This window comes from Tamandua tetradactyla, chromosome 10 (assembly GCF_023851605.1).
Source record: "Tamandua tetradactyla isolate mTamTet1 chromosome 10, mTamTet1.pri, whole genome shotgun sequence".
Taxonomy (NCBI): Eukaryota; Metazoa; Chordata; class Mammalia; order Pilosa; family Myrmecophagidae; genus Tamandua; species Tamandua tetradactyla.
In genome coordinates this window covers 509951-532520 of record NC_135336.1, presented here as the reverse complement: position 1 = coordinate 532520, position 22570 = coordinate 509951, and the positions used below count along the sequence as shown (strand labels likewise).

Genomic DNA, 22570 nt, shown 5'->3' with positions numbered 1-22570 from the left:
TATTTGCCTCACACAATATCCATCTTTTCTGTCCATTCTTACCACCAGTTTGAAAGCAGTGAAGTAGGCAACTCTTAGTTTTATTAATAGACAAATATTTGATTAAAGTAAATCAAATGTTTACCCATAGAACTTACTCTTCTCCCCAGCTCCAGGAAAAAAAGACCTAAAGTAGAGCTATGAGTTTATTTAAAAAAAATAAATTTAAACTAGAGTGGATCAAATTACCTTAAGTTCTTGAAGTTGATCTGGTTCATAAAGCTGTGTAGACACTGCCTGTGCAAGGAAGGTGTCTAGCTCATGGCAATGCAGGATTCGACCACCAGGCCACTGAACCATGTATCTAGAGAATAAAACATCATTAGTAAGCCACAAAAGCTCATTTATTTCACAAACATTTATTAAGCTAAGAGCCTATCATGGGCCAGGACTTATGCTTGCCTTTGACAATTGCAAATGAATAAACTAAAAGAACTTCTGCCTTTGTGGTGCTTTCAGTCTGGGTAGTAGAAGAGACATGCATGTGCAACAATATACAGATAGAAGAAAGTCCAGGGTGGTATGAGAGCACCTACATCAGACTGGAAGAGTGAGGAAGGGCATCCTGAAAAAAGTTGGCAGCTATATGCATCACCATAAATTATATCAAAGTGACATGAATTCTCTTCTGGCTGTGGACCTATGAATCTCAAAACAAGCTATCTGGTGCCAATATGCAAAGGAGGGAGAGTCACAGGATACTTAGAGAGAAATTGGAAGGAAAACCTGCAGGGCAAACACCACTGGATTTCAAAGTCTGAAAGTCATTTATCCTTCAGCTTTAGAAAGTGGCAGTCCCACCCTTTCCAAGGGCCTATGCAGTGGCCTGCCTCTTTCTGAATCTACCTTGGGGAACATTGAGGAGACCACTTTTTCTTGGCTCCATTTTCCTGACCACTCCTGGGTTCTCTGCCATTTCTGGGGCACATGCTCAACCCCTCCATGTGGTGGCAGCCAGGCTTTCCCCAGTCCACCAAGGAGTGTGCTGTACCTTCTCAAAGGCCTGAGGTTGCACGACTCTTCCAATGCAACAAGGTGGGAGACTCATCCTTGCCCTCCAGGATAAACTCACCCTCTCCATGTATATGGGTGGGTACACTCTCCTGGCCAATGTTTCTTGGCTTCAGACCTGAGCTTACATGGTTCTCACTCTGAAAATTTCAATTTGTCCCTTTTGTGGCCCCCTTTGTCCAGATTGGCAGTGGTTCTGTTTACACCAAGTGTTTCTTCGAGCACTCCAGGACTTCTCCAACATTCTCTTCACAGTTCCTCCAAAAACTTCTCCTTAGCCATCCAAAACACCATTCTAATATATCTGGTACTTGCAAACTGCAGCAGCATCCCACTCTCCAGTACCAAATTCTGTTCTAGTTTGCTAGTTGCCAGAATGCAACACACCAGAGATGGATTAGCTTTCAATAAAAGGGGACTTATTTCATTAGTTCTTCAGAGCAAAGGCAGCTAACTTTCAACTGAGGTACTTTCTTACATGGAAAGGTGCAGGGTAGTTAGATTCAGTTGTCAGCCTGGCTAGGGGAAGGTGTTAGTTCTATTGCTGTGGACATGAGCAGTACCATATGAACCTCATCCAGTTCTTAGCTTCTAACGTCTTAAGACTTTCTGTCCACTTTGATCTTTCATGTCCCTTGGCTCTCCCAATAGTGAAAGTTTCCTCATGTGTCAAAAGGAAACATCTATATCTATCCAGCGCAATGAGACTGAATGTACACATTTATCTGGGTAACTTCAGAAGGCCTCTTATTTTTCCCTATGATAATACTACCAATAGTGGTATCTAAAGATATTTATTGAACCCTAGAATATGCTAAGGACTTTATGCATATTATTTGGCATTATCAATCTAATCTGTTAGATGAAAAGAAAAAGGTACTTCATATGTAAGTATTTTATTGAAAGTCATGAAATTGGGCAGATTCAGGGCCAAAATTTAAATCAGGTATCTTAAATTGAGATCAAGTACATTTTCTATTACATGAAAGCTAATTTTATGGGTGTTTACAAGGTTATATGCATGGATAATTGCCCATTTGTATTTGTTGATAATTAAGCATGTGTAGAAGAAAGAGGTATTTACAAAATTTTCTGTTTCTGAGTCACAATGCACTTATCAAAAATGGTGGGTTCTCTGCTCAATGCACTCAAATGATCAGTGCTTGAGACACTACCATTTCAGAAAAATAAAGGATTTATTACTAACCACAAAGGAGGAGATCAAATGGCCTATTGGCCTAAAATCATCTTCCAAAACTACAGTAATTCTGCCAGAAAATGGGCAGATTTTAGGACAACAAGCACAATGGATTGTGATGTGAAGGTTGGAGATGATCTAATTATTAAGCCAGAACAGACTGATTACATGCTTAGTTACAGAACATATGTAAGAAAATGGCAGTCTTAATATGATGAAAGGTGTTTGAAAATGTTATGTATATTGGAAGCAGGTAACTTGTTCTAAGTTTCCATAGCCAGAGGAGAATTATTTATCAGCACAGTCCATGTTATAACTGATTTCTATTAGTCCTTGTGCTTAATACCATTACTGAAATTATTAAAGGCTTTTGTGATATTGTGGTGAAATGAATGTATCTTGTGTATGGAAATAAATGTTTTTTTGGGTCAAAAAAAAAAGTTGGCAGAAGCTGAGTTTCAAAGGGCTTAAGGAAATTAGTGAGTCAAAAATATGGGAAAGGATGTTTTAAGTTGAGAGAATGGTATGTGTAAAGACATGGAGGTGTGGTTCAGTACACTGTACCAAGCTCCATATTGCAGGAGCTAAGCATGTCTGGAATGACAGGAGGCAAAGACTAGAAAATAGGCCAGATCATGAAAAGTCTTCAAACAGTACTAAAGATTTTGCACTATTTTTCTAAAAATATAGGAAGTTATTTAAGGGTTGTCATCAGGAGGGTGATGTGACCAATTATGGTATAATCTTTCCTTTACTATTTGGTGAAGCCCCATTTTATCATGCAAAGATAGCTTTCTATCCTATGTATTGCATGATTACTATTCATGCCATACTGATTTAACTTTGGAATATGTTTTAATATTTGGTGCTTTTTTAAAAGACCACTCTGGTGGCTCAGAGGGGAAAAGGAAATTGAAGAGGCAACTGCAGCAACCTGTAGCTGAAGAGGGCCTGAACAAAGGTACTGAGTGAGAGGATGGAGAGAGTCAGGGCAAAGAGACAAGAACTATTAAGGAGATAAATCTATACGACTCGATCAAGGATTTTTTGGGAAGGGGGTAAAGAAGAGGGAAGAGTCTAAAACTCTTATAATTCTGGCTTGGGCAGATGGCTGGATGATGGGGCTATTCACCAAGATAGAAAATCCACTAATTAAATAATAAATACCTATTGAATGCCCATGAATTGAATATACCTTATTGCTCTAGGCACCAAGAATGTAGAAAGAGGAAGGCAGAGAGATGAAAAACCCATCAGTATGGTCTTTGCTCTTAGCTCCCTGGAGGCCCATAAGATAGTGATTATACATAATCATTAGAGATGTGCAAGATTTTAGAAACCTGGCATTTAAACCAAGGAATGATCTCTTCTGAGTAGCACTTAGAAAGGGCTCCTGGAGACTTCAACCCAGTTACTAATACCAGGAGGCAGTGCCTAGGCTCTGAAGCCAGACAGCCTGTCTTTGAAACTGTTAACATGCCATTTAGTAGCTGTGTGATGTAAAAACCACTCAGAGCTTGCTCTTTTCTCACGTGAAATTATCACAACAGTGCAGGCAGCCTTACTGCTGCTAATCTTTCTTCATGCCCAAATTGTTATTTCTCTGAACTAGGATCGTTCTGGGATTTCAGGATACACCAGTAAGCCCTGTTGCTTCTTTAGGAATGAAGTTCCTGGGGAACAGGAAACTTCCCTTTGCTTAGAATACTTTCTCCACTTGGAAAATTCATTCATACTTTGTACTTTCTGGTGCTACATTATTAAGCACACAATTCATAGATTATACCTTTTATCAATATATAATTCTCCTTTGCCCTATTTAATGCCTTTTTGTTTTGAAGTCTATTTATCAGATACTAGCATTATTTCTTTCTTTAGATTTATAGTACCTTGATTTACCTTTGCCCATTTTAGTTTTAAATCTTTCTATCCTATTTTGTTGGCAAAATGCAAAGCAATAATGGAAGAAAATGAACAGAAATGCAATTATAATGGGAGACTTCAATATACTATGATTAGCTATGACATATAAAATAGATTAAAATATACTTAAAGTCACAAATTTGAATAATACAATAAGGTTCAAATGCTTGATTGACTTCATACAAGAAAAAAATTTCTTTTCAAGTGTCCATGTGAGTTCCCATGAGGGCTAGGACTTTGTTTGTCCTTGTTTCCTTATTATCCCTCACTGATTATCAACTACCTGGCATAGTACATGGCATTGAGTAAGTATTGATAAATACCTATCGAAGGACTAACTGAATGCACTGAGCAGATCATGTAAATCTCCCAAAACCAAATTGTACCAGTCATATTCTGATTCCTCTGCAAGAAAAACTGACCCAAAAGGATCAAGTGTGGGAGGCAAGCAGGCTCACAGAAAGACTAATAAATGTGAGAAATGTGATTTTATAGGTTGAACAGATTGTTCTGGGTGCTCTAAGGAGAGTGACTAATTTTGCCTAGAAGAATCAGAAGGCTTAATGGAGGAAAGAGCATTTAATTACCTAAGGATTTGAATTTTTGTTTGGTCTAGTTTGCACTTTAATGTTAATTTGCAATTTTTAATGCATCTTGTATGTCTCTTTAACCTTAGCATAGTACATGACAGAATGGTTGCTCAATAAATATTTGCTCAATGAATAAGCCAATATCAAGATTTTAATAGTAAATGGTAACTCTATCTTTTGTCCAGTACCTCTAAGAAATGAGACAAATGAATTATGAGACAAAGTATAGGGTCTAATGAGACAGAAGAATGAAAGGCTCAGAAATGGGACAACAGGAAATAATAATAATTATTAAATCAACCAATATCTAGTGATGTTCATTATGCACTAGTTTTTGAATTCTAAAGAATAGAATTTTATATTATTAAATAATATATATAATTATATGATTAATACAATTGTTCCAGAGGATTCTATTGGGGGAATTCCTCTGGAAAAAAAAACTATAGCATTACTAATTTACCAAGGGACTTAACCTCAATGACAAGAAGACATCTTTATTATTATTAATAACATTTACATTATAATACTATATATAAGCATTATAGATAATATATACAGCTAGCTATAAATTGCCCATACTAATAACATTTACTAAATGCCTATTATGTTCTAGATATGATGACAGGAAATTTATGTACATAGAATGTGGTAGCAAAGAATACAGATGTGGTGTCTGACATCCTTGGTTTTAATCTAGGTTCCACTATTTCCTTTGTATGTGACTCAGGGTAATTGCCTTAGCATCTCTGGGCTTTAGTTTGTACATCCCTAAAATGGAGATAACACTACGTATACCTCATAAGCTTTAATAAGTAAAGGAGAAAATGCATGTAAACGGATTTAGCATACTGCCTGGTACAGCAGGCACTCTCTGTTACCATATGTAACTGAACCAATTATTGTATAATCTTTCCTTTAGTATTTGGTGAAGCCTCATTTTATCATGCAAAGATAGGTTTCTATCCTATGTATTGCATGATTACTTTTCATGCCATACTGATTTAACTTTGGAATATGTTTTAATATTTGGTAGCCTCTCCTTTTACTACACTTCTTTTAATTTTTAATAACATTTATTATTTTATTCTGACTATAAAAGTTCATTCTTATGTAGAAAATGCAAAAATAGTAGAAAGAAAATGAAAACTAAAAACAAAACCATTTGTAATCCTACTGTTCTAGTTTGCTAGCTGCCAGAATGCAATATACCAAAAATGGAATGGCTTTGAAAAGGGGAATTTAATGAGTTGCTAGTTTACAGTTCTATGGCCGAGAAAATGTCCCAATTAAAACAAGTCTATAGAAATGTCCAATCAAAGGCATCCAGGGAAAAGGTACCTTGGTCCAAGGAGGCCGATGAAGTTCAGGGTTTCTCTCTCAAGTGAGATGGCACATGGCGAACACAGTCAGGGCTTCTCTCTCAGCTGGAAGGGCACATGGTGCATACGGCATCATCTGCTAGCTTTCTCTCCTGGTTTCCTATTTCATGAAGCTCCCCGGGAGGCATTTTCCTTCTTCATCTCCAAAGGTCACTGGCTGGTGGACTCTCTGCTTCGTGGTGCTGCGGCATTCTCTGCCCTCTCTGAGTCCCTCTCTCCAAAATGTTTCCTCTTTTATAGGACTTCAGAAACTAATCAAGACCCACTCAAATGGGTGGAGACATGTCATCCCCTAATCCAGTTTAACAACCATTCTTAACTAAATCACATCAACTAGGGAGATGATCTCATTACAGTTTCAAATATACAGTACAGAGTAGGGATTATTCTACCTTTAAGAAATGGGATTTATATTAAAACATGGCCTTTCTTAGGGGGCATACTTCCTTTCAAACCAGCACACCTACCATTAGGATATAGCCAGGTTAAGATTGTTATCATTTTGGCTCATTTCTTACTAGAATCTTAAATCTTCACTTCTTTCCTCTCCCACATAATTTATAAAATATTGTATCTTGCTCTTTTCATTCAGCATTATGCTATGAGAATGTTTTGTTCATTAAATATTTTTCAAAAACATGATTTTTAATGACTGTTCATCTCGTGGTTGTTATGCATTTATTTAAACATTCCTGCATTACTGAAACTTTATACTGTTTATACTACTTCTTTTCTTATAAGTAACACTACAAATATACTCATATATATAAATCCTTGTCTGTATCTGATTATTCATTCCTTAGGATAAATTCTAGAAGTAGAATTATGTCAATGTCCATTTTAAGGGTCCTCAATATACATTGGGAAGTTATTTTCTACACCAGTTTGTCCCAATTTACACCCTGTCTCTCAGCAGTACAACAACTTGGACTGTTATCTTTAATCTTGGATGATTTAATGGGCAAAAATATGTCTCTTGCTATTTGAAGGTCGCATATGTTACCAAACAATTATTTACTTTTATGATAGGTCTGTGTCTATCATAGACATAGCAGTTAATTTGCCTGATATCTACACTTTCTTCTCAGATAATCTAAAGCTGTATCTCATGATCACAGTCACAGGTATTTGGATAAGGGGTGGACAGCTGATCCAAGCCAAATCAATCAATAGGCTTTTCAATCAGACTGTGCCAATTAAAGTATTGAGAATTTGAGCTAACAGACTCAGAAACTGATGAACCAGATATGCAGAAAGAGGCCCATGAGACAGTGCTCAATCTCTGTTCTTGCCTTTTCAGGACCATTCCCTGTGTGTATCACACAGTTCCTGTCCTTGGACGGTTATGACACTGCCTGTTTTTTTCAAAAAAAATTTTATTGATAAATCTTCACACACATACATTCCATACATGGTATACAATCAATGGCTCACAATAGCATCACATAGTTGTGTATTCATCACCATGATCATTTTTTTAGAACATTTGCATCACTCCAGGAAAAGAAATAAAATGGAAAAACAACAAACTCATACATACCATAGCCCTTAGCCCTCTCTCTCATTGAACACTAGTATTTCTGATATACCCAATTTATTTTCCCTATGACCCCCTATTATTTATTTATTCTTTATCCATATTTTTTTGCTCATCTGTCCATACCCTGAATAAAAAGAGCAACAGACAAAAGGTTTTCACATTCCCACAGTCACACTGTAAAAGTTATATCTTCATACAATTATCTTCTAGAATCAAGGCCCAGCAATTTCAGGTACTTCCCTCCAGCCAATCCAGTACACCATAAACTAAACAGGGATATCTATATAATGCATAAGAATAACTTCCATGATAACCTCTCGACTCTGAAATCTCTCAGCCACTGAAATTTTATTTTGTTTCATTTCTCTCTTCCCCCTTTTGCTCAAGAAAGCTTTCTTAGTCCCATGATGCTGGATCCTGGCTCATCCCAGGAGTCATGTCCCACATTGCCAGGGAGATTATACCCCTGGAGTCGTGCCCCAATTGGGGGGAGGGCGGTAAGTTCACCTACTGAGTTGGCTTAGCAAGAAAGAGGCCACATCTGAGTAACAAAAGAAGTTCTCTGGGAGTGACTCTTAGGCCTAATTTTAAGTGTGCTTAGCCTATCTATTGCAGGAATAAGTTTCATAGGGGTGAACCCCAAGATCGAGGGCTGGGCCCATTGATTTGGTTGTCCCCACTGCTTGCAAGAATATCAGAAATTCTCCAAATCGTGAAGTTGAATATTTCCTCCTTTCTCCCCAGTCCCCAAAGGGGACATTGCAAATACTTCTTTATTCACTGCCCAAATTACTCTGGGATCTATCAGGGCATCACACTAACTGGACTAACCAACAAGATCTCACACAGTATTCAAGATTCCATGTACTTATGATATTCAACTAAACTGATCATACAAGTTAAATTAGGATATGCATATCCCTCCATTTAGTCTCACGCAGAAGTTGAAGTTTTAAAATATGGACAATATCATCCTTTACCCTCTATTCTGCTCTACCATAGTCCTATCCAGATCAGCTTCATTTATATCTCTACTCAAAGTCTGATTACTTTTTCAACTTTTTAAACAGTTTCTTTATAGGGTACTGCTGACTTTCATAGTTTCAGAGCTCTTACTCTGAGTCTCAGGTGTCACATAAATACCTGAAGTTTCTGGGATTGACCAAATTATAAATAAACAGCTCAGTATCTCAGAATTTAGAAATAACAGCTACAACTCCAGAACAGATGTGACTGCTATAAGGCCTTATATTCTAGGACCCTTTACAATAAGCCCCAACCTGATAACCCATGTTCTCTACTTCAGTTCACCGAAATTTTTATTTTATGGGTTGTGCATATGATTGAAGCATGATAATATTTGTCTTTTTTCCCTGACATTTCATTCAACATACAGTCCTTAAGTTTCATACACCTAGTTGCATGTCTAACAACTTCATTTCTTCTTGTCGCAGCTCAGTAGTCCATTGTATGTATACGCTGTAGTTCCCTGTTCCAATCCCTAGTTGTTATACCCTTAGGCCACCTCCATACTTTGTGGATCACAAATTCTGCCTCCAGAAACACCAGTGTGCAGATGTCTGTTCACATACCCACACTCAGTTCCTCCGGGTATATACTGAGCAACAGGGTTTCAGGATCATATGACAAATCCAACCCTAGCCTCCTGGGGAACCACCACACTGCCTCCAAGGGGGCTGTACCTCTCAGTTTCCCTACCGACAGTGAATAGGTACATCTTCTTCACATTGAGACTGCTTGTTATATACCTTGACATTATGATTGCTGGAGTGACTTTTTTTTTGGATGCTGTATGGTGGGGTCACATTTCATCATTTTTCCATGTGAGCATCCCATTATTGCAGCACCATTTGCTGAATTTTAGTTTGTTTGCTTGATTTTTGCTTGTTTTACTTGTTTGCTTGTTTTTTGGGAAGTGCATGGATGGAGAATGAAGTGACTTTTGTTTCCTATAAGCAAATATATCAGAAGAGAGTGTCATTTACCTATTTTTGTTTTAGGGTGCTAGTATTTAAACAGTTCTTTAAAATAAAAATTTTAACACATTGCCTGTCCGAACTGTTGCAAATATTTTCCCATTTTGTCATTTGTCTTATAATTTTGTTTTCTGGCAAATAGATTTTCAGTTTTTATGCAGTCACTGATCAGTTTTATGCAGTTACTGATCTAGTATTTTTTATATCTTCTTGTTTTGGGGGTGTCTCAGTGTTCGCCTTTTCTTTAACATTACTCACTTTTTAAAAATCACCTTTCAATTTTTGAGTAATTTTGGACCTACAGAAAATCACATTAAGAAGAGCTTTGTTGAGGTATAATTTGCAAACCATAACATTCAACCATTGTAAGTACACAATTCAATGATTTTTAGTAAATTTATGAAGTTGTGTAATCATCACCACAGTGAGTTTTAGAACATTTGCACTGCTCTAAAAAGATCCTCACGTCCATGTGCAGACATTCCCCATTCCCACCTAGAGGCAACCACTAATCTACCTTCTATCTCTATAAATGTACCTGTTCTGGACATTTCATATAAATGCAATAATGCTCTATGTGGTCTTTAGTGTCTGGCTTCTTTCTTTAGCAGAATTTTTGTTTTAATTAAATGTTTAAATTTGATATTTTTGTAGACTCTCAAAAGTCTTTTATTTCTTAGCTGTTAGAAATAAAGCAGAAAGACCTCTTGAACACTTGACCCAGTACTTTCAATGGTAATATCTTGCAAAACTATAGGATATTATCATGACCATGACATTGACATTGATAGAATTAAGATACAGAACAGTCCCATCACCACGGGATCACCCATGTTGACCTTTTATAGCAACAAACATGGCTTTTCCCCACTCTATGTCTGTAACCCCTGGAAACCACCAATCTGTTCCCTATTTCTACTGTTTAGCCAATTTTAAAATGTCACATAAATAGAATCATATAGTATGTAATCTTTTGGGATTGTTTTTTTTTACATCCAGCATAATTCTGTCAATTTTCATCCAAACTGTGTCTATCAATAGTTGGTTCCTTTTTATTTATGAGTAGAATTCCATGGTATGGATTACAACATTTTGTTTAACAATTCATCCATTGAAAGACATCAGAGTTGTTTCCAGTTTTAGACTTATGAATAAAGAATCTATGAACAGTCATGTACAGGTTTTTACATGAATGTAAGTTTTCATTTCTCTGGGATAAATCCCCAGAAGTACAATTGCTGGGTCTTACGATTTTTGCACATTTAGTTTAAGAAACTGCCACGTTGATTTCCACAGTATGTACCATTTTATATTCTCACCACCAATGTATGAGTGATCCAATTTCTCTACATCCTTTTGAGTATTTCATATTGTCACAGTTTATTATTTTAGCCATTCTGTAGTTATGTAGTGATATCTCATTGTGGTTTTAATTTGCATTTCAATAATAGCTAATGATGTTGCATATCTGTTCAAGTGTTTATTTGCCATTGTATATCCTCTTCAGTGAAATGTCCATTCATGTCTTTTGGACATTTTCTAATTGGAATGTTTATTTTGTTTTGTTTTTGCTGTTGAGTTGTGAAAGTTGTTCATATAGTCTAGATACTAGTCCTTCGTCAGATTCGTGGTTTGCAAATATTTTCTCCCAATCTGTAGCTTTTCTTTTTACTACTGTTGATATTTAATTTATCAGTTTTTCCTTTTATACATTATGCATTTGGTATCAAGTCTAAGAACTCTGCCTACCCCTTAGATCCTGAAGATTTTCTACTATTTCATTCAAAAGGTTTTATAATTTTCTGTTTATGTTTAAGTCCATGATCCATTTTTAGTTAATTTTTTTATAAGGTATGATGTTTAGGTCGAGCTTCATTCTTTTTGCCAGTGAATCTCCAATTACTCCAGCATCATTTCTTGGGTGTCTTTTTATTGAGACCTTTTAAAATTTCTTTCATCAGTGTTTTGTAGTTTTTAGTGTGTAAGTCTTGTATCTTGTATTTCTTTTGTTAAAATTATACCTCAGTATTTCATTTTTTTGGATGTAATTAAAAAAGGAATTGTTTTACTTTTATTTTCAGAATGTTGAAAGCTAGTGTATTGAAATACAATTGCTACTCATATGTTGCTCTTATATCCTTGGACTCATTTATTAATGCAAATAGGTTTTTAGTAGAGTTCTTCAAATTTTCTATATACAGAATCAAGTCACTTGCAAATAGATTGTTTTGCTTCTTCCTTTCAATTGTCTGTGCCTTTTGATTCTTTTCCTTGACTTATTGTGCTGGCTAGAATTTCTAGTATGATGATGAATAGAAAGAGTAAGAGTGGACATCCTTGCCTTATTCCCAGTATTTGGTGGAAAGCACTGTTCTAGTTTGCTAGCTGCTGGAATGCAATATACCAGAAATGGAACAGCTTTTAACAAGGAGAATTTAATGAGTTGCTTGTTTACAGTTCTAAGGCCAAGAAAATGTCCCAGTTAAAACAAGTCTATAGAAATGTCCAATCTAAGGCATCCAGGAAAAGATACCTTGGTTCAAGAAGACCGATGAAGTTCAGGGTTTCTCTCTCAAGTAAGAAGGCACATGGTGAACACAGTCAGGGCTTCTCTCTTGGCTGGAAGGGCACATGGCAAACACGGCGTCATCTACTAGCTTTCTCTCCTGGCTTCTGGTTTCATGAAGCTCCCTCTTCTGGTTTCATGAAGCTCCCTGGGAGGTGTTTTCCTTCTTCATCTCCAAAGGTCACTGGCTGGTGGTTCTCTGCTTCATGGTGCTGCAGCATTCTCTGCTTTCTCTGAGTCTCTCATTCTCCAAAATATTTCCTCTTTTATAGGACTCCAATAAACCAATCAAGATCCACCCAAATGGGTGGAGACATGTCATCCCCTAATCCAGTTTAACAGCCATTCTTGACTAAATCACATCAACCAGGGAGATGATCTCATTACAGTTTCAAACATACAGTATTGAATAGGGATTATTCTACCTTTATGAAATGGGATTTATATTAAAACATGGCTTTTCTTTGGGGGCATACTTCCTTTCAAACCAGCACAAGCACTAAGGCTGAGCACTGTGGATTTGCCATAGATGGCCTTTATCAGGTTGAAGAAGTTTCTTTCTATTCTAGTATGCTGAGCATTTTTATCATGAAAGAGTATTGGGTTTTGTGAAATGTTTTTGCTGTGTCTTCTTAGATGACTACATGGGCTTTCTTTTATTCTATTAATATAGCTTATTTCATTTATTGATTTTCAGATTTTAAGCCAATCTTGCATTCCTGGGATGAATCTCACTTGGTCATGGTCTATAATCCTTTGAATATGTTGTTGATTCAGTTTGCTGCTACTTTATTAAGGATTTCTGAGTCCACATGCATAAGAGATATTGGTCTCTAATATTTTTTCATGTGATGGCTTTGCCTTATTTGGTTTTCATGATACTTGCCTAATAGAATGAGATGAGAAGTGTTCCTCCCTCTGACATTTTCTGGAACAATTTGTGAAGATTTGGTTTTAATTCTTCTTTAAATGTTTGGTAAAATTTATCAGCAAAGACATGTGGGCCTGGGCTTTATTTTGTGAGATTTTAAACTACTAATACAAGCTCTTTACTTGTTACATGTCCATTCAGAGTTCTTATTTCTTCTTGAGTCAGTTCTCGTAATTTGTGACTTTCTAGGAATTTGTCAATTTCATGTATGTTATCTTATTTGTTGGTAAACATTACTCACAGTACTTCCTTATACTTTTGTTTATTTCTCCTAAGGTCAGTAGTAAAGTCTCCTCTTTCATCCCTGATTTTAGTAATTTGAGTCTTCTCCCTTCTTATTTTTCTCATTCCAGGTAAAGATATGTTGATTTTGTTGATTTGTCAAATAACCAAATTTTGGTTTCATTTCATTTTCTCTGTTCTTTTTCTATTCTTTATTTCATTTATATCCAACCCAGTTTTTATTATTTTCTTTCATCTGATTCCCTTGGGTTTTTAGTTTGGTCTTCTTCTAGTTTCTTAAGGTGGTAGATCAGGCTATTGATTTGAGATCTTTCTTCTGCTATATTATAGGTGTTTACAGCTAAAAGTTCCGTTCTTGACACTGTTTTAGTTGCATACCATAAGTTCTGTTACCTTTTCATATTCATTCATCTGTAAGCATTTTATACTTACCCTGTGTTCTAGTTTTCTAGCTGCCAGAATACAATATACCAGAAACAGAATGGCTTTTAAAAAGGGGAATTTAATGTTTCTAATTTACAGTTCTAAGGCTGAAAAAATGTCCCAATTAAAACAAGTCAATAGAAATGTTCAATCTAAGGCATCCCTGGAAAGATACCTTGGTTCAAGAAGGCTGATGTAGTTCAGGGTTTCCCTCTCAGTGGAAAGGCACATGGTGAACATAGAGTTTCTCTCTCATCTGAAAGGGTACATGGCAAACACAGTCAGGGCTTTTCTCTCATCTGGAAGGGCACGTGGTGAACATGGCATCATCTGCTAGCTTTCTCTCCTGGCTTCCTGTTTCATGAAGCTCCCCGGGAAGCATTTTCCTTTTTCCTCTCCAAAGGTCGCTGGCTCATGGACTCTCTGCTTCATGGTGTTGCATTATTCTCTGCTCTTTCTGAATCTCCTTCATTCTCCACAATGTTTCCTCTTTTATAGGACTCCAGAAACTTCTCAAAACTCACCTAAATTGGTGGAGACACGCCTCCAGCTAATCCAGTTTAGCAACCACTCTTGATTAAATCACATCTCCAGGGAGATGGTCTAATTACAGTTTCAAACATTCAATACTGAATAGGGATTAGAAGAAACAGCTGCCTTTACAAAATGATTTTAGGATTAAAACATGGCTTTTCTAGGATCCGTACATCATTTCAAACCAGCATACCCTGTGATTTCTTATTTGACCCATTAGTAATGTAAGTGCATCCTGTTTAATTTTCATATATTTGTGAATTTTTCATATTTCCTTTTTTTTTGGTGCATGGTCTGGGAATCAAATGCGGGTCTCCTGCATGTAAGGCAAGCATTTTACCACCGAACCACCAATGCATCCTCCATATTTCTTTTTATTACTCACTTCTAATTTCATTCTATTCAGATAACATGCTTTGTATAATTTTAAATTTCTTGAGTCTTGTTTCATAACCTAAGATACGCTGAATCTTGGAGAATGTTTTTTGTGTACTTGAGAAAACCACATATTCTGTTATTTTGGGGTGGAGGCTTCTATAGATGTCAGTTTGGTCTAGTTGGTTTATACTGTACCTCAGGTCTTTTATTTCCTTGTTGAGCTTCTGCTTAGTTGTTTTATTTATTTTTGAAAGTGGGGCATTGAAGTCTCCATCTATTATTTTTTAATAGTCTATTTCTGCCTTCATTTCTGTCAGTTTTTGCTTCACGTACTTTTGGGTCCTTTGTTAACTATATGTTTATAATTGTTATATCTTCTTGATGAAATGAACTTTTTATCATTATAAATATCCTTCTTTGTCTCTATTAATATTTTTATTGTCTTAATGTCTATTACATCTGATATGAGTATAATCCCTCCAGCTCTTTTGTGGTTGTTGCTTACATGGCATATCTTTTCCTGTTCTTTTATTTTTCACCTAGTAATCTAAAGTGCATCTCCTATAGACAGTATATAGTTGGAGTTTTTTCCTATGTCCAATCTGACAATCTCTGTCTTTTGTTTGGATTTTTTAATACATTCAAATTCGATGTTATTATTTATATGATTGGATTTATATATGCCATTTTGCTTTCTATATATCACATGGTTTTTTGTTTGTGTTTGTTTGTTTTTTGCCTTCACAAGATAATTTATTCTGAAAAAGCTGAACATGTCTGAGGAAAGCACAGTGGTAACAGTGGAGGAGCTTGAGATGAGAATACACATACTCTTACTCTCAGGACATGATAGGCAGACACAAAATCTTTTACAACCATATAAACCCACAAGCTTCAAGTTTACTGTGGTGCTTGGCAGCATGGTGCTATGTAGGTCCTGAGAAGGAATGAGACCAATAAGCCAAACTGCAGTCTTAAGCAAAGTACTCGAAGTATCTTCCACCCTAGCATTCATTCACAGTTGATCAGCAGGCATCTTGGTGACCCAGATGGTTGCCTTTCAAATACTGAGATGAGAAACCAGAAAACTCCTTGTGAGCTGAAGCCTGCCTGTAAATATGGGTGTGCTTACCACCATCTCGTCTCACTTGGCAAAACTTTCCCACAAAAAACACTGTTTGAAGGAAAACAAAATGGCTCTCCTCTCATGCAAAACACTGGGGATTTACTATTTCTTGTACAAGGCCTAACTATGCATATTACCATCTTATAATTACTATACCACTGCACATGCCTTAAAATGAATTCACCTAATGCTGGTAAAGATCAGGGACTTTGAAAATTTCCATTAACTAGTGAAGAGCTGTCCACAGAACATTTCAAAACCTTGACACCTGAAACATGTTAATTTCTTGATAGGAAGTATACTGCTTATGGAGTGTGTCTAATGTTTCAAAATTTTAAGCTTTTAAGTGGCTTTAATATATGCATTTTTAACTGTGAAGAACAGCCAGTGAGGGAAAAAGCTAAATTCAGTTAAAACATTTTGAAGTATGTTTGCACACTGCTATTTTAAGTCCTAGCATTTATAATAAGGATAAACTTGATATGGTGATTTCCTTGTGATTAAGGGTAATACCACTGAGGAATTCACTGATGCTCTCTGCATGTAAAGATGCGGCAACAGGAATGTCTTAGTTTGCTAAACCGCTATGACAGGTTGGGTTGGCAACTGGTTGCAGTTGGCTTAAACAGCATGAATGTAGTGTCTCATGGTTTCAGAGGCTAGAAGTTCAATTTCAAGATCCTGTCTGGAGTCAGTAGAGTTCTGGTGATGGCAGCCCACCACTACATGACAATGTCCTTGATCTCATGTCTGCTTTTTCAGTTTTTGCCACTTTATGGCTTCTTGCTTCTCTTGTGTTTCTCTGACTTCTGGCTTTCTTCTCTTTATAAGGAGTGTTCTCCAATAACATGGATTAAGACTCAGTTGGGCACAGATTAACTAAAAATAGCATTTGCAAAAGTTCCTATTTTCAGTAACTTCACACCTACAGGAACTTTCCTTTATGATTATGAACATGTCTTTTGAGTAGGTACACAATTCAATGTTATTACTGATATGGTTGGATTTATAGCTGCCATTTTGTTTTTTTATATCATATGTTTTTTTCCTCTATTTCTTCTTGTCTTTTTTAAGTGGAAATTTTCTAACATAACAATTTAATTCCTTTAATGATTTTTAATCTTATTATTATTATTATTTTCATGGGCACTAACCAGGAATTGAAACCAGGACTCCGGCATGGCAGGTGAGAATTCTGCCACTGAGTCACCATTCCATGCCCTAATCTTATTTTTAAAGTTGATTTCTTAGTGGTTGCTGTACAGTTTCTAAAATACATCTTAACTTCTTGGAATCTACTTCAGATATATACTAACTTAGTTCCATTGAAATATCAGTACTTTATTTCTATATAGCATCATTCCTTCCTCTCTCTCCTTTTTGTGGTATTATTGCAATACACATTGTATCTATACAAACCCCAAAATACTTTGTCATAATTATTACCTTATGTAATTGTGATGTTTTGAAGCTCTATAGTATCCCAGAAAAGATCATATTCTTAAAGCTGATCCACTCCTGTGAATATAGACCTATTGTGGGTGAGACCTTTCCATTAGGTTATTTCAGTTGAGGCATGTCTGAGGTGGGTCTTAATTCTCTTATTGGAGCCCTTTATAAGAGATAAAATTCAGAGAATTAAAAAGAGTGAAGCCGAGAGAGAAAAGCCAGAGAAGCTGAGAGAGAAAAGCACACAGAAGCTCAGAAAGAAAGCCATGGATGGAGCAGCCAGAAGCTGAAAACAATGAAACCTGGGAAAGAAGAACCAGCAGATGCTGCCATGTGCCTTCCCATGTGATAGAAGAGTCCTGGATCACCAGCAGCCTTTCTTCAGGAAGAAGGTATCATGCTGTTGATGCCTGGATTTGGACATTTTCACAGCCTCAGAACTGTAAACTTGTAAGTTAATAAATCCCCATTGTAAAAGCCAACCTATTTTTGCATTTTGTCAGCTTTAGCAAACTGAAACAATAATCTTTTTTAAAAAGCTGAGAGTAAAAGGAGAGCAAGTATATATTTATAGAGTTTGTTATATTAACGCAATCATTCTGGCTCTCCTCATTTCTTCCTGTGGAATTGAGTTATCATCTGGTATTATTTCCTTATTTCAATATATCTTTGTTCGCACCCACTTCTTTTTGCTGTTACTGTCAAATATATTACATTCCTATATTTCATAGGCTCAACAATACCATTATATACATATTGTTTTACACCTTTCCTTTTACTCAATTAAGAGAAGGAGAAGAAATATGCAATTATATTGTCTTTTGTAATTACCTACATAATTACCTTTACTGGTGTTTCTGTGTGTGTGAATTTGAATTACAACTTGTCACTTACTTTCAGTCTGGAGAACTTTTAGGATTAATTATAAAGCATATCTGCTGGCAAAAGATTCAGTTTTTGTTTATCTTGGAATGTCTTTATTTTGGCTTCATTTTTTAAAATAGCTTTACTGGATTTAAGAATTGAGAGTTTTATATTTCAGCACTTTGAATAAGTTTTTCCACTGCTTTCTGGCCTCCATTGTTTCTGAAGTCTAATTTTTTGTGATTCCCTTATATGTGATAAGTCATTTTTCCCTTACTGCTTTCAATGTTTTGACTGTGACATGTCTGATGTGGGTCATATGTGTTTATTCTACTTGGAGTTCACTGAGTTTCTTGGATTTATAAACTAATGTTTTTTCATCAAGTTTGGGAAATTTTCAGCCATTATTTCTTCAAATATTTTTTCTGCCTCTTTCCTTTCCTTCTGATACTCCCATTATGTGTACATTGGTACACTTAAGTCACTAATTTCCCCAAGGTTCTGCTCATTTTTCTTTATTATTTTTTCTCTATATTCTTTGTATCATATAATCTCTATTGCTCTATCTTTAAGTTAGCTGCTTCTTTCTCCTACCAGCTCAAATCTACTGTTAATCCACTATTAGGTTTGCTAAAGCTGCCAAATATACCAGAAATGGGTTGGCTTTTTCAATGGGAATTTATAGGTTACAAATTTACAGCTCTAAGTCCATGAAAATATCCAAATTAAGGCTAAGGCATCAAGAAGATATCTTCTTGGGTGGCCAGTGGTGGCTCAGTGGCAGAGTTCTTGCTTGCCATGCCAGAGACCCAGGTTCAATTCCCAGAGCCTGCCCATGCCAAAAAAAAAAAAGGATACCTTCTTGGATGAAAAGCTGCTGGCATCCAGAGTTCCTCTATCATGTGGGAAGACACATAGTAATGTCTGTTGGTCCTTATCTCCTGGGTTGGTTTCAATGGTTCTCTCTCTCCTCCAGAGGTTTTTCTCTGGACTTCATCACTTAGCTTTTCTGAGCTCTCTGAGCTTCATCTGTCTTTTATCCTCTCATAAAGGGCTCCAGCAAAGGGATTAAGACCCACCTTGAATGGTCTGGGTCACATCTCTATGGAAACACTCTAATCAAAAGGTCCCACCCAACAAGAAGTCTGCCCCTACAGGGATGGATTAAGAGTACACAGCCTTTTCTGGGGTACGTAACAGATTCAAACTAGCACAGTCCTCTATACTGAAATTTTCATTTTGATAATTTATTTTTCAACTCCAGCATATTCACTTCATTCTTTTCAATAGTTTCTCTCTTTATTGATATTCTCTACTAGAGGATGCATTGTCATCATACCTTCTTTCAATTCTCATGCATAGTTTCATTTAGCTATTTGAAAATATTAAGAATAACTGATCTGAAGTCTTTGTCTAGTAAGTCTACCATCTGTTTCCCTTCAAAGGCCTGTTTTTGGTCCCCTATATGTGTCACATTTTCATGTTTCTGTATATTTCCTATAATTTTGTTGAATTGTGGACATTTTAGATAACATACTATGGCAACAGTGGATACTGACTCTGCCCTTCAGCCCAGAGCTGGTCATTGTTGTTGTTAGTTGGTGTTTATTTAATATACTGCTTAATTATTTAATTACTTGGCTGAATTAATTCTATGAAGCCTCTGATGTCCCTGCTGAAAAATTTTCCCCTTGTTTTTATCTTTATTCCAGCTACTTAGGGGTCACCCTTGGGTCAGGATAAGTCATTAATTTATCAAAGACTGTGTTTAAGTTCGCTTAGCCATTTATATTTTTACCCATTACCATTGTAGATGTTTGTGACTGTCATACTTCAGGGAGTTTACATCTTTTGTGCTTCACATTCAGTCAGGGTTTAGTAACTTGGCATTTTTTTCTCTGATCACTCCTGAGAAGGCCCAGCCTTGGGCATTCATACAGTCTTCCAGGCTCACAGTAATAAGTGTGGTTTTAATTTTAGGCCTGGCTTTCTAGGAGTCACCTCTGTGTCAGAATAGCTTATTCAGTCAATGTTTGGTGGTGTTTAAGCCCCTTTTGTTCAGTGAGTCATATGTTCTGTGTTGGTGGGTCTGTATGTGGCTTGGAGAATACTTTGAAGTGTGCCCCACATTGTGTCTTATTGCTCCTGAGTGGGTACAACCTAGTGCTTGTGCACACCCATCCTGATCCCTAGAGGTGATTATAATCCCAGAAGCGTTCTCCTTGGCTGCTTCTTTCCCTAGTTCCTCTCTATAAAACTTTTCCATTTTGCTTATATCATGGAGCTACAAGCCTCTTCTTAATTGTTCATCATCAAAATCTCTGTAGCTTTGGGCAATGCTCTTAGGCACAGAGTTCTCTCAATTGGAAAATCTGTCCCCTTCAACAGAGCTGTGGAGCACCTCAACCTTACACCTGCCTTTCCCCTGAGCTGAACACCTGCACCAATGCATCAGAGCTGGAGGTAGAGACCCTCTTTTCTCTGAGTGATATTCCCACTCTACATGTGGACACTGAGAAGGGGGTGTTGACAGTTCCTGGTCTTCTTGGCTTTCCCCTGCCCAATGTGGATACCCTACTGCTAAAATTGGATGGAGAAAATTGGGGCCCCAAGTATTTTTAATCTGCTGCTCTTTGGATTAAAGCTTCTGCCCTATGAGTGGGGTTTGGAAAGGAAAAGTTAGATGCAGTTGTCTTGGCTCTGCATACCTGGAATAGAGCTTCCACACATGGGCCTAAAGGTGATAATAAACAGAGGCCTTCCCTTCCGAGTGTGAAATCATAGCTCAAGAATGGGTGCTTGGTGGAGCAGCAGCTCCAGTCTTTCTGGCTATACACACCCAAGACAGATCTGTAATATGGAGCTGGAGGTGGGGGTGGGAGTGAGGGAGAAAATTTTGCCTCAAATGCCAAAGATTATTGCAGTTTTTACTAAGATTTGCTAGATTTTCTTGAATGAATGTTTCTCCATTTGCTATATGCTCTTGGACAAATTCCAGAGACTTAAATGATTGTTTTTTTAAACCAGTCACTACTTAAATTGTATTTTTGCTAGGAAAAGTGCCTGTCTGGAGCCCTACTTTGCCATTCCAGAAGTCTTAACTCTTGTCTTACTTTATAAAGAATACCTTTGCTGGATATAGAATTCTTATTTGACAATTTTTTCTTCCAGTGCTTTGAATATATCATTCCCCTGTTCTCTGACCTCCAATGTTTCTGATTAGAAGTCAATTGTTAATCTTCTCCTGTTTCCTTTGTATGTGATGAGTCATTTTTCTCTTGTTCCTTTCAAGATTGTGTCTTTTAATACTGTCTACCTACTTGCAGTTTGTGGAAATTCTTGGATGTGTACATTGATGTTTTTCATCAAATTTTGAAGTTTCCAATCATTATTTCTTCAAATATTTTTCTATTCCCCCCTTTTCTGGGTTTCCCATTATGTGTATGTTGGTAAGCTTGATATTGTCCTACAGGTCACTTAGGCTGTTCATTTTTCTTCATTCTTTTTCTTTTTTTCTTCAGATTAAATAATTTGCATTGAGCTATGCAGTTCACTGGTTTTTTAATCTACTAGTTCAAATCTTCTGTTGAGCCCCTCAAGTGAAATTTTCATTTCAATTACTGTACTGTTCAACCCCAGAATATCAATTTGGTTCCTCTTTATAATTTCTATCTCTTTATTGATATTTTCTGTTTGATGAATTATTGTGATCACAATTTCCTTGAATTCTTTAAAAATGTTTAACTTTAGTTCTTTGAATATATAATAGCTGATTTAGTCTTTATCTACTAAGGTGACATCTGCATCCCTCAGAGACAGTTTATATTGACTTCAATTTTTCTATGTACAAATCACACATTCTTATTTCTTTGCAAGCCTCAAAAATTTTTGTTGTAAATTTGGCAGTTTTGCTAATACAGTACATTACAACTAGGGAGAATTTTTACTCCCTCCTTAGCATTGCTGCTGCTGTGCTTGTTTGTTGTTTATTTTGTTTAGTGACTTGTCCAGACTAGTTTTGGAGAGTCTGTCTCACCTGAAATGTGTGGTCATTGATGGCCCTGCTCAGAATTTTTTTTTCAAATAGAGAAAGAGTTTATTACTAGGCACATATCCCAAAAAGCAAAAGGGAATATTATTCACTAATCAAAATCATCCCTTAAATCCTGATTTCTGTTACAATTCCTCCCTCTCATTTGATAACTATCTCTCAATTTTGAGAGATATCTGGGCAATGACTCTTTTAAATGCTTCAAGGCTGAAAAGGAGCATTGTTATTAAGGGGCAAAGGGATGAAATGATGAAACCAGTTGTTGTTCTAAGAGAGTCCAATATCTCTGGGTTTCAGTGCTTCTCTGGCATTGGAACAATCTGGA

At 36.5% G+C, this 22570-nt stretch overlaps 1 pseudogene; it reads right to left on the bottom strand.

Annotated features, from left to right (window-relative positions):
- LOC143648884 (constitutive coactivator of PPAR-gamma-like protein 2) overlaps positions 1-22570 on the bottom strand; it is a 59909-nt pseudogene that overhangs the window by 12087 nt on the left and 25252 nt on the right.